This window comes from Salmo trutta, unplaced genomic scaffold, assembly GCF_901001165.1.
Source record: "Salmo trutta unplaced genomic scaffold, fSalTru1.1, whole genome shotgun sequence".
Lineage (NCBI taxonomy): Eukaryota > Metazoa > Chordata > Actinopteri > Salmoniformes > Salmonidae > Salmo > Salmo trutta.
Window position 1 is genome coordinate 461997 of NW_021822911.1, and position 10709 is coordinate 472705.

Sequence of the window (10709 nt, forward strand, 5' to 3'; positions counted from 1 at the left end):
AGGGAAGTAAAGAGATATGCTGTACACTATGAGCAACTTGGCAAAGGTGAGAAAGAGAAGAAGGAAAGGAAAGGAGCAGAATATCTGATGGCCACTCTAGGAGAGATTGCAGGGAATGGTAGAGGTGACAAAAGAGAAAAAAATAGCAAGGCAGGAGAGAAAGGGGGAAATAGATGTTACAATTGTGGCGAGACAGGACATTTTGCTAGAGAATGTGAGGAGCCGTGTAAACACTGCAATAAAGTAGGCCATAATCACCGAGATTGCAAAAATAACAAAGACAGGAGAGGCCAGAGAGGGGGTCGAGACAAATACAGAGAGAAGGTCAGGCGCCCACAGAAAGGCATGTTCAATCACATAAACCATTGAGAAAGTTTAAAACTAATGATTGGGGGGAGTACAATGGAATTTTAAGTATTATTAGGTTTTGTTTATAGTCAACTTTTGGGTTTTTGAATCAGTGTGACAGGATGAAATGCTGACCAAGTGGTTATTGTATGGAAAAAGAAGCGCTTAGCTCTCTTTGGGAAAAAAAAAAAAAAAAAAAAAAAAATTCCTAGGGACATGATATCTTAAAGGGGAATACGAGTGTTTCAATTGTCACAAGCTAGGACACCTTGCTAGACAGTGTAACGCACCGTGTAACCGCTGCAGGGGGGGAAACCATTCTGGTAGAGATTGTAACAAAAACAGAGACAAGCAAGGCCAGAGAGGGAGTAGAGATAAAGAAAGAAGGTCAGGCGCCCCCAGCCAGACTCAGAGGAGGAGGATGGGGCATGACTAACTATGGAGAGCAGGGGAACAGACACTAGTGAGGGGAAGGACGATTTTCAGAATTTAGTTATAAACAGCGATTGTGAAGTTTTTGAATTGGCTACAATTGATTTGGCAGAACAACAAGAACAGAAACCCTATTTGACACTAACAGTAATGGGAGAGAGAATCAAATTTCTGTGTGATACTGGGGAGTGTCTTGTTTTCAGAGTTTTAATAAACACATGAAATTCATTTGATAGGGAATGTTCTGGGAACCTGGGATACAAAATGTAGATGAAGTTCTTAGCTTTAATTTGTTTAATGTAGTAAGAAACACGGTTCTGAAAGGGTGGTATGACTTGTTGACCCCTCTGGTGACTTTTCCTGTGTGGTCTGATCAGCCACATTGAAAAGCCATTTGGATGGTGAATTAAGGTCATTGGTGATATTGATTTTAAGGGAATTTGAAGAACTGATAATGATGATGGAGTTAAAGTTCTTAGAGACAATTGATAATTTGAACCAATGATAGGACTAAAAGGGCAAAGCCTTAGACTAAGGGTAGGCTTCTTTAAGTCTATTTTCCTAGAACAATAAGGGTAAAATATTTTTCCTGGGTGTAGTAAATCAGATGAGTCATTTTGATCTGATTATGTGATTTGAAAATATTTTGACCAGTAGCAGGGATATTTTTTTTACATGATGTAGATACATTTATTTTCCCTTAGGAAGTCAGCTGTTGTTGAATTCAGTGTAAGAGATTTAACACAACAAGGCTGTGGAATTGATATACTAGTATTACTATATTTTGTTGTGAAGAAGTTTAATAATGGTAGACTTAGGTCAACAGGACAGGGATACATGACATCTGTAGGTGATCCAGGATTATTGAGGGTATCGAGATAAATTTCAGTAGATATGCAATATCTAGAAAGGTTGATTTTTCTAAAGTTCAGGAGTGCAACCAAGGAGACAATGAGACATTTAGTCAATATTTGGAAACAACCCAGATTTGATACTTTCTGTTATGAGAAAAAGCTGGAGACAGATAGAAGGGCAGACAGAGAGATCCTCCCCTGCACTGCTGAAACCTTGAGGGTTGGGGAGAAGCACGAAGAAAGAAGGGGGGCCAGCAGGAGTAGATAGGAAGAGAATTTGGTTCACTTAGCTTTAGGATATTAATTCATGGAGAGACTATCGGCTCCATTGGCAGGCATGTATTTTAGTTTGATTTTAAGTTTATGTTTGGTAAATTCGCTAGGAGGAGATATGATCATTTTGTTGAAAGTAATTGTTACCCTAACTAAAAGGGCTTAGTTGGTTTCAGGTGTTAGACACTGAACCATTGCCCAGACACTATTCTGCACAGGAGGCCTAAATAGTAGCATTGACTAGAACCGGTGAAATAAGAAAGGAGAGAAAAGTTACTATTTACACAGACAAGCACATAGACATTTAAAACCATACAAAGCAGCATAGATAAATCTTAAAGACGATAAGAAACTAGACAGAGAATTTTTACAGAATAGCCGAGGATGAAGGCCCCAGGGAGAATTGGACATGTAGAAAATGAAAGGGGGCATCCTACAAGAGAAGATCTGACATAAGGATAATTTACTTATCCTACCAAAGATACGCAGCAATATTGATACATAGGCTAAGCAATGTATCAAGGGGAAGGGAGTATAGTAGAGTAGTTAGGAAAGAGTGATGGCCTAGAGGATAATTACTTAAAAAAAAAAAATTGTAACAAGCTCCATTCCAACATTTGGAATTGGACTTATTGAAATATTCCGAAAGGAGGGGAAGAAGGGGTGTTTAACAAGAATAGATAAGTATAGCAAATGGGTAGAAGCATTCCCAACTTACTTGGTGGACATGATTATGGTAGAGAAAATATTAAGTCAAGATATTATCCCTAGAGTTGGTTTACTAGGAGCCATCTCTTTAAATGATGGATGACAGTTTAGCTAATCAGGTAGAGCCTATAGAATGCCAGAGTTAGAAATACCAGAACTGGTAGACATAGAAGTTGAAGAAATACTAGCAGAGCACATGAGAAGACTGTTTGTTAACCAAACCCGTATGTCCAAGATTTTGTGTCCAACAGGTGAATTACAGGAGAAGGTGATTCACTCAATCCAACTAGGAGACTGGGTGTGGATCCAGTCCCTGAGGAGAAAAGACGGGAAGCAGTCCCGTTGGGAAGGCCCATACCAGGTTCTGTTAAACCACTGCTTTTGCCATTAGAAAAGCTGAGAGTCACTTGGGTCCACGTTACCCACTGCAAGAAGGTATGTACACATATGAACACTGTTGATCACACACAGAGTTAGGAGAAGAACCGATACCAATAGGGTCCGGGGGTTACCTCCTTAACGAAGATTTCCTATCCCGACCGTTCATCACTGTGTGTGCTCCTAGAGGTGTGAGTATGGGGTGGTACCTAGCAGAGAGACTAAGGGCAGGAGAGGGTTGGCGGTTTTTGAGAAGAGTAGTGACTCTGAGCTGCATCATAGTCTAATCTGACTGATACATTGATCCACCACCTTCTGGTACTAATCATACGATACCGTTGTCATTGAGAAGAAGGAGAAGATAAACGATATAATACACTGATGAGTGACATACAGAATAAGGAGTCGAAGAAGATCAAGATGTAGAATTTAAGGTAAACATTAAACAATTTCCTGGGGAAGCAGACAACTGTACAGGAATTGGGGTTGGCCAGATTGAAGTACTCAGCCAACCAACCTTGGTTCACCTAAATTCCGGATGAATACCAGTGTTATAGATACAAGAATGGCACCGAGAACTTAGATGATTTTAATGACTGAAAGGTAATTGGTAATGTGACTGACTTAGGTTTGAGAGATGAATGGAACATTCTTAACCTCATAGCACCTATCACTGATGAAGGGTGGGCTAGTACCAGCAAAGGACGCATACGACGGAAATTACCACAAAGGGTGGTTAGGAACTTGCGCCCTGGGGTTATAGGTCCAACCAAGTCAAGTTATTCATCAGAGGCCAGTTATAGGAGGCTAAAGTAGGCACAGAAGGAGTTTTGACCAGGATGGGAGTAGCTTTGTCTAGATGGATGCTATTGGCATCCTCAGGGAAGTTCCAGGTGAATACAAAGCTATGAATCAAATATGTGAAGGCTTTAACACTACATTATTTTGGTGGTTGACAATAAATAGAAATGTGGATTGGATTAATGACATCTTTTAGAATCAACAGAGATTCATGAATGAAAACGGGGATGCAGTAAAGAGGTTCTCTGATCAATTATCCGACACCTCCCTCATGACCTGGTAAAATAGACTGACTCTCGATACGTTATTGGCAGAAGAGGGCAGTGTAGGTAGAATGATTAGGTTCAGCGCTACACGTACATTCCTGATAATACATCCCATGTTTGGGAAATGGAAAAGTGTTGTAAGAACTGTATTTTGGGCTGCTTTCACCTGTATGAGTGTGTTTGTGTTGTGTGGATGTTGTCTCGTCCCATGTGTGAGAGGTTTAATCACCAGGACTCTAGAGAGATCGATGACGCAACAGATGGTGAGATATGGACCTATTCCGAGCTCTGATCAGTGGGATGGCGATTGCGGCCCTCCAGGCCAGGGAGATGATTCCGTCTCTTTCGACAACGAGGAGCCAATGTTTGATGAAACAATTTTCAACATTTAGATACACTGTTCCTTAAATGAAAATTATGATGAAAATCCTAAACAGAAGTGTCATAATTGGAAATAGGCCTAGGACAGTAATGGATGTATATGAGGAATATTCATGTATTGTATTTCCATATAGCGTGTGATGTGATGTATTTACATATAGTGTGTGATGTATTTCCATATAGCGTGTGCCATGTAGCGAGTGATTATTGCATTTACATATAGCGTGTGATTAGTATGGTTCTCATATAGCATCTGATCAAATCATGGTGAATTATTGAATCATTTAAGGGTGGAATTGATAAGAGAATTATCTATTAAAGGTAAATGAATCAATAGAACATGATGAATTATTAGTCATACATAATGGTTAATGAATAATCAATGTAATGATCAATGTATGGATAGATAAGTTTGATTAGTTCTGGAAAGTTCAGGAACCATGTGATAGGGAAAGGAATGTGTATATGCAATTAGAGGGACACCAGGAGACACATGGTCTTGGGAGTGAAAGCTTCAAAGCATTTCTTATCTTGAGGGAAAGAAACAGGCGAGATCAGGGGAGTGATAAAGAGTGTGAGAAGTTTGTGGGGGAGACAGGTCACCAACAGTGTGTGTAAATGCATGTGCGTAAGAAAGCAAGAACTATATAATGACTGTTTTGTTATCCTGACGGCAGAACGTTCTCTGAATAAAAGCTACAGATACCTTTTGCAGAAAGCTGAGTCCTTGCCTAATTATTTTAACCCATTGTCTTACAAACCTTGGGCATTAGTCAAGGCGAATTGATTCTTGATTATTATCATCAAAGATATAAAATTCCTTTAACAATTGGTCCTTCGAGCCGGATCTCAAACTGCCGCTGTCGTTCCAAGGAGACACCGAAACCGTGCACGGGCGGATGAAATATCCGTAAATCAAAGACCTGGCCCTTTACTGTGGGTTCTTTACAGGCCGGTGGCAAACTGGTACGCGACAGAGGTGGTGACGAGATTCAACGAACATTGAATTCTCAGCTGCAAAATAAGGTCAGTAATCTTTATTCATTAGTTTGGGGTTAAATTAAAAAAAGTGACTAACAACAAAAGAGCTGTGTTACACTTACCACATTGTCGGTGACCCACTGGAATCAAAATGCATCACTTCAAAATGTAGCTAGCTGTTTTCTACAAGTTGTCCTCTAACCAGTGATGTACACATTATTCCCTCCTCTCGGCACAATTGATTTCAACATGATATCAATGAGTGAGGACAAATAAGTGTTGCGTTCCTTTGTTTAGCGACCCCTACATTTAAATGCATCACTCCAAAATGTAGCTGACTGTCTTCTGCAGGTTGTCCTCTAATCAGTGAGGTAAAAGATATCTCCCATTTCCATGTGTTTTTTTAGTTGTGTTAGTTTCAACATCACGTACAACCTGATTACCCCCCCTAATCGATATGTGATTTATTGCTACTTGTCAAAACAACAGCGTTTTTGGTGCTTGTGCAGTTTATAAGGTGCTTGTTTAAAAAAAATACAAGTAATATGATTATTGTGGCAGATGTTTGTGTATATAGCACATTTGTTATTATTCCATACCTCACCATTAAGTGAATTATTGCCAATACATATTAACAAAGGGGAGTACATTTGCTTTTGATATTTACAATTTATGTAACATTTAGTAATCCTAATTATTTATGCAACCAACTGACAGTTTTTTTGGGTACAATTATATTGACATTGCTGCCCTGCTTTTAGAATATCAGGGTTCATTCTCAGATGTGCCAAACCAAATGTACTAGAGCATGACATTGGGGACTGGGCCCCGATCCAACAACATGCCTATCTAGTGAACCCTGAAAAGAGAGAGAAGCTCTGACATGTCCGTGGTAAGGACAACTTGGTTTCTTGGTTTGTCTCAAGGGTGGGCAGTCAAAAAGATTTGTGTTTTGCGTTTAGCCAGTGCGTTGCCATGGATCACAATTTATTTTGACACGTTTTTCCATGTTGGAGATGAGTTTTATCTCTTATTCTTTTCTGTATGTTTTTGAAACTGCACTGTTGGTTAGGGGCTCGTAAGTCAGCATTTCACTGTTAGGTCTACAGGTCTACTACACCTGTTGTATTCAGCACACGTGACTAATACAATTTGATTTGAGTTTATTTTGGGGTTCCTTCCAAGGGGACGAGAGTTCTAGAAGCTAGTGAGTTTTAGGAAGATGAGAGTTCTAGTAGCTAGTGGGGGAAAATATTTTTTTCTTGTTGACATCCAGTAGACACCATGTTTATATTGGTGAAGGTGAAGCATTGTAGTTGATTATAATGAGAAATGGAAGTTGTTTTCTGTTGGTGGTGAGCAAACTTGTTCAATAAAAATATAGGATATATTTGTTGTCTTAAGGGGGAAGGTGTTACAGGCTTTGGTTTTTCCATTTATGGTTTGAGGTTTGGATTTTAGCACGTCTAGCTCGTTAGCACGTCTAGCTCGTTAGCACGTCTAGCTCGTTAGCACGTCTAGCCCGTTAGCACGTCTAGCCGGTTAGCACGTCTAGCTCGTTAGCACGTCTAGCTCGTTAGCACGTCTAGCTCGTTAACACGTCTAGCTCGTTAGCACGTCTAGCTCGTTAGCCCGTCTAGCTCGTTAGCGCGTCTAGCTCGTTTGCACGTAGGACGCACTGATTGGTGTAACCTCGTTAGTCAGTATGTGTTACACCTGTGCTGGCTTGTCCATCTCGTTAGTGGGAAGGTGTTTCACCTGAGCTGGTCCAGGTTCTATTTAAGAGTGTCTGGCCCAGTGCTCCAGTTGTCTTGATACATGTGGAGAGTCAACACCTTTAGTTGCTCCACCTTTTTGGTTTGCTTCCTGTCTTTAAGTTTGGTGTGGGTTTTTCTTTTGTTTGCCTCTTCTTGGGCAGATTTAGTGGGTCTCATGGTGGGTGTCTTTTAGGTCCCAGTTGTTGTTACTAGTCAACTTCCAGTGGACACCCCCATAGTGTCTTTCAGAGACCCTCCTAAAAAACAAGTTATATTTTGGGTTGGATGTTGCATCCAATTAATATTTTAATCAATGGCATTTCCTTAGAATGTTCATTAGTCTTTCAGTTGTTAATCTTCTGTTTGTTGTGTACTATATATTTCTGTTTATTTTCATTTTTTTCCTGTGAAGCCATTGTGTTGCATCCATGTCTGAAATGTGCTGTATAAATAAAGCTTGATTTGATTTCAACAAATTAACCCAATGACTGACCAATCAACAGACTCTTGGTCCCTCTTAGTATGAAAAACAGTTTCAATCCCACTTTTCCAGCCTGCTGAAGGCGTGGTGGAGTGGTAAACACCACCCCCGGCTCTACCAGGGGCTTGAGGTGGTCTCCCACAGCTCTGCTTATGTCATGTTCTGTGGCCTTGCTGTTCCATTTCTTGACTGTCCCTGCAACACAGAAACACATTTAGTCATATTATATAAAACACTCAAAGTAATGGATATGGAGCATCTATGGCCTCAGTTACACCTGGCACCTAAATGTGACTTCTGTCATCTGATGACTCCAAACTGCATTAGGTTCAGATCTTCCAGGATCTTCCAGGATGGGACTTTGACATAGTCTGGATGCAGTCAGGCCACCGAATATGCATCAGCAATGTAAAGAGATGGGGTGAATGAGTGGGGAAAAGTACATTTTACACAAATGACCTTCATAATATCAAAGAACAAATGTGTGTGCCTGAGAGGAAATTAACTTTCATACAGCCCAAAGGGATGAGAAATTACACCAATATCAGTGGACAATTTGCACTAATGTAAATAAACATAGATGATGGAACATATTCCCTTTAGCTGACGTGATGAACCGCTAAGGGAATATAAATATTTACCATCTAAACCATGCGTGACCTCTCACCTCTCTGGCTGTATAGGTGTTCTTCCTAACCAGTCCCTCAACAGCTCTCTGACTGAGCTCCACCCTCACTGGGTCTTCAGAGGAGAGGAAGGCTGAGGAGCAGTGGTGATTTTAACATGTAAATCTTGGTTGGGCAAACACAGCACTAAACAATACATTAATTGCACTATAACGGTGACAAACGGTGCCCACAGACTGTTAAGGCATACATAAAGCTGTCCCAACATCTTACCACTGCAACACCTGTCTATCAGTGGATCCTTGTCTGGCAGTTCATTCAGCTTCATTTACTGACTTTAAAAAAAACATAGCTAATATGGCTGACTTGCTTAAACAAATGTGGTTTCTACTGACAATTGAGATGTACAAACTATGGCATAAGGGGACGACAAGCAGATAAGAGGCAATCCGTAATTTCGATGAAGGCATTAATGAGCGAGCTAGGACCGACGTAGTCAATATAACTATTTGTTTAGCACTTTTGAAATGTACAGTGACAGAATTCAGAACATGGGCCGTTCTTACAATGTCCTCCCTGTACACCAAGTCATAACCGTAGGATAAATAAAGGGGGCAAATAAGCAGACAATTAAAGTTTTTACAATATTCAACGATTACATTTCTCTAAAACAGGTTATAGGCTACATGTGCACCACCAAGTCAGAACAGTAGGAGAAATTAAGAGGGGAAAATAAACAAATTATTAGGGTGAGGCACATGGGCTACTAACATCTTACTACACAACATACACTTATTATTACTTTCTTAGCTACAGTATACATATCTCTGGCATATTACATAATTTATGCAGCAGCATAGAATATATTATATGAAAGATATTTTTGGACTCACTGAGTTGTTCTGTGCTCACTTGAACAGGAAGGTGACCTTCGTGGGCAAATTTTGTCATCAAAGTCTGTCATTCTCTGGATTTATGGTGATTTCAAGACAACTGGGAACTCGGGGGGGGAAAAACAAGGTTGAATCCTGATGATGTCAGTGATCTTCAGGTCGTAGCTCGAGAAAGAGTCCCGAGTTCCGGATTTACAATTCCCAGTTGGATGACCGATCAAAACGTATTTTCCCAGTCAGAGCTTGGTTTTTCCTGAGTTCCCAGTTGGATGACCGATCAAAACGTATTTTCCCAGTCAGAGCTTGGTTTTTCCTGAGTTCCCAGTTGGATGACCGATCAAAACGTATTTTCCCAGTCAGAGCTTGGTTTTTCCTGAGTTCCCAGTTGGATGACCGATCAAAACGTATTTTCCCAGTCAGAGCTTGGTTTTTCCTGAGTTCCCAGTTGGATGACCGATCAAAACGTATTTTCCCAGTCAGAGCTTGGTTTTTCCTGAGTTCCCAGTTGTCTTGAACTCACGTTTTCATAGTTCCTGAGTTAACAGTTGTTTTGAGTGTGGCACAAACAATGCTTCATTGACAATTCATTAAAATTGGGTTTGATTCAGACCCTGCCAGTGTGCCAGGTGGATATTGGGTTTGATTCAGACCCTGCCAGTGTGCCAGGTGGACATTGGGTTTGATTCAGACCCTGCCAGTGTATCAGGTGGACATTGGGTTTGATTCAAACCCTGTCAGTTTGCCAGGTGGACATTGGGTTTGATTCAGACCCTGCCGGTGTGCCAGGTGGACATTGGGTTTAATTCAGACCCTGCCAGTGTACCAGGTGGACATTGGGTTTGATTCAAACCCTGCCAGCATGGCCAGAAATGTATTCCAAGGTCAGTAACTTATAACCACAGAACCACACCAGACCATTCATGCATGACTGAAAACACCTAAGTATTAGATTTACTGCCATGGTCTAGTATGTCACCGCCTCAGACACCAATTTATTCGTACAGCAGCCAACATTTTGAATGGTTCGGTAATAATATGTCATGTTTCACTCGTACCTCAGCCAGCATTGTGAATGGTTAGGGAATAATATGTAATGTTTCACTCGTACCTCAGCCAGCATTGTGAATGGTTAGGGAATAATATGTCATGTTTTACTCGTACCTCAGCCAGCATTGTGAATGGTTAGGGAATAATATGTCATGTTTTACTTGTACCTCAGCCAGCATTGTGAATGGTTAGGGAATAATATGTCATGTTTTACTTGTACCTCAGCCAGCATTGTGAATGGTGTCTGATGCAGTGACATACTAGACCATGGCAGTAAATCTAATACTTAGGTGTTTTTAGTGAGGCATGAAAGGTCTGTGTTGGTTCCGTGGTCATAAGTTACATCTCTGGCCATGCTGGCAGGGTCTGAATCAAACCCAATGTCCAGTGGGATTGATCTGTTTGATCCAATTGTTTGTTTCAGTTTTCAGTAGTTCAATCCTTTGACATATTGTTGATTTCAACATTTTTAATTTTCAACTA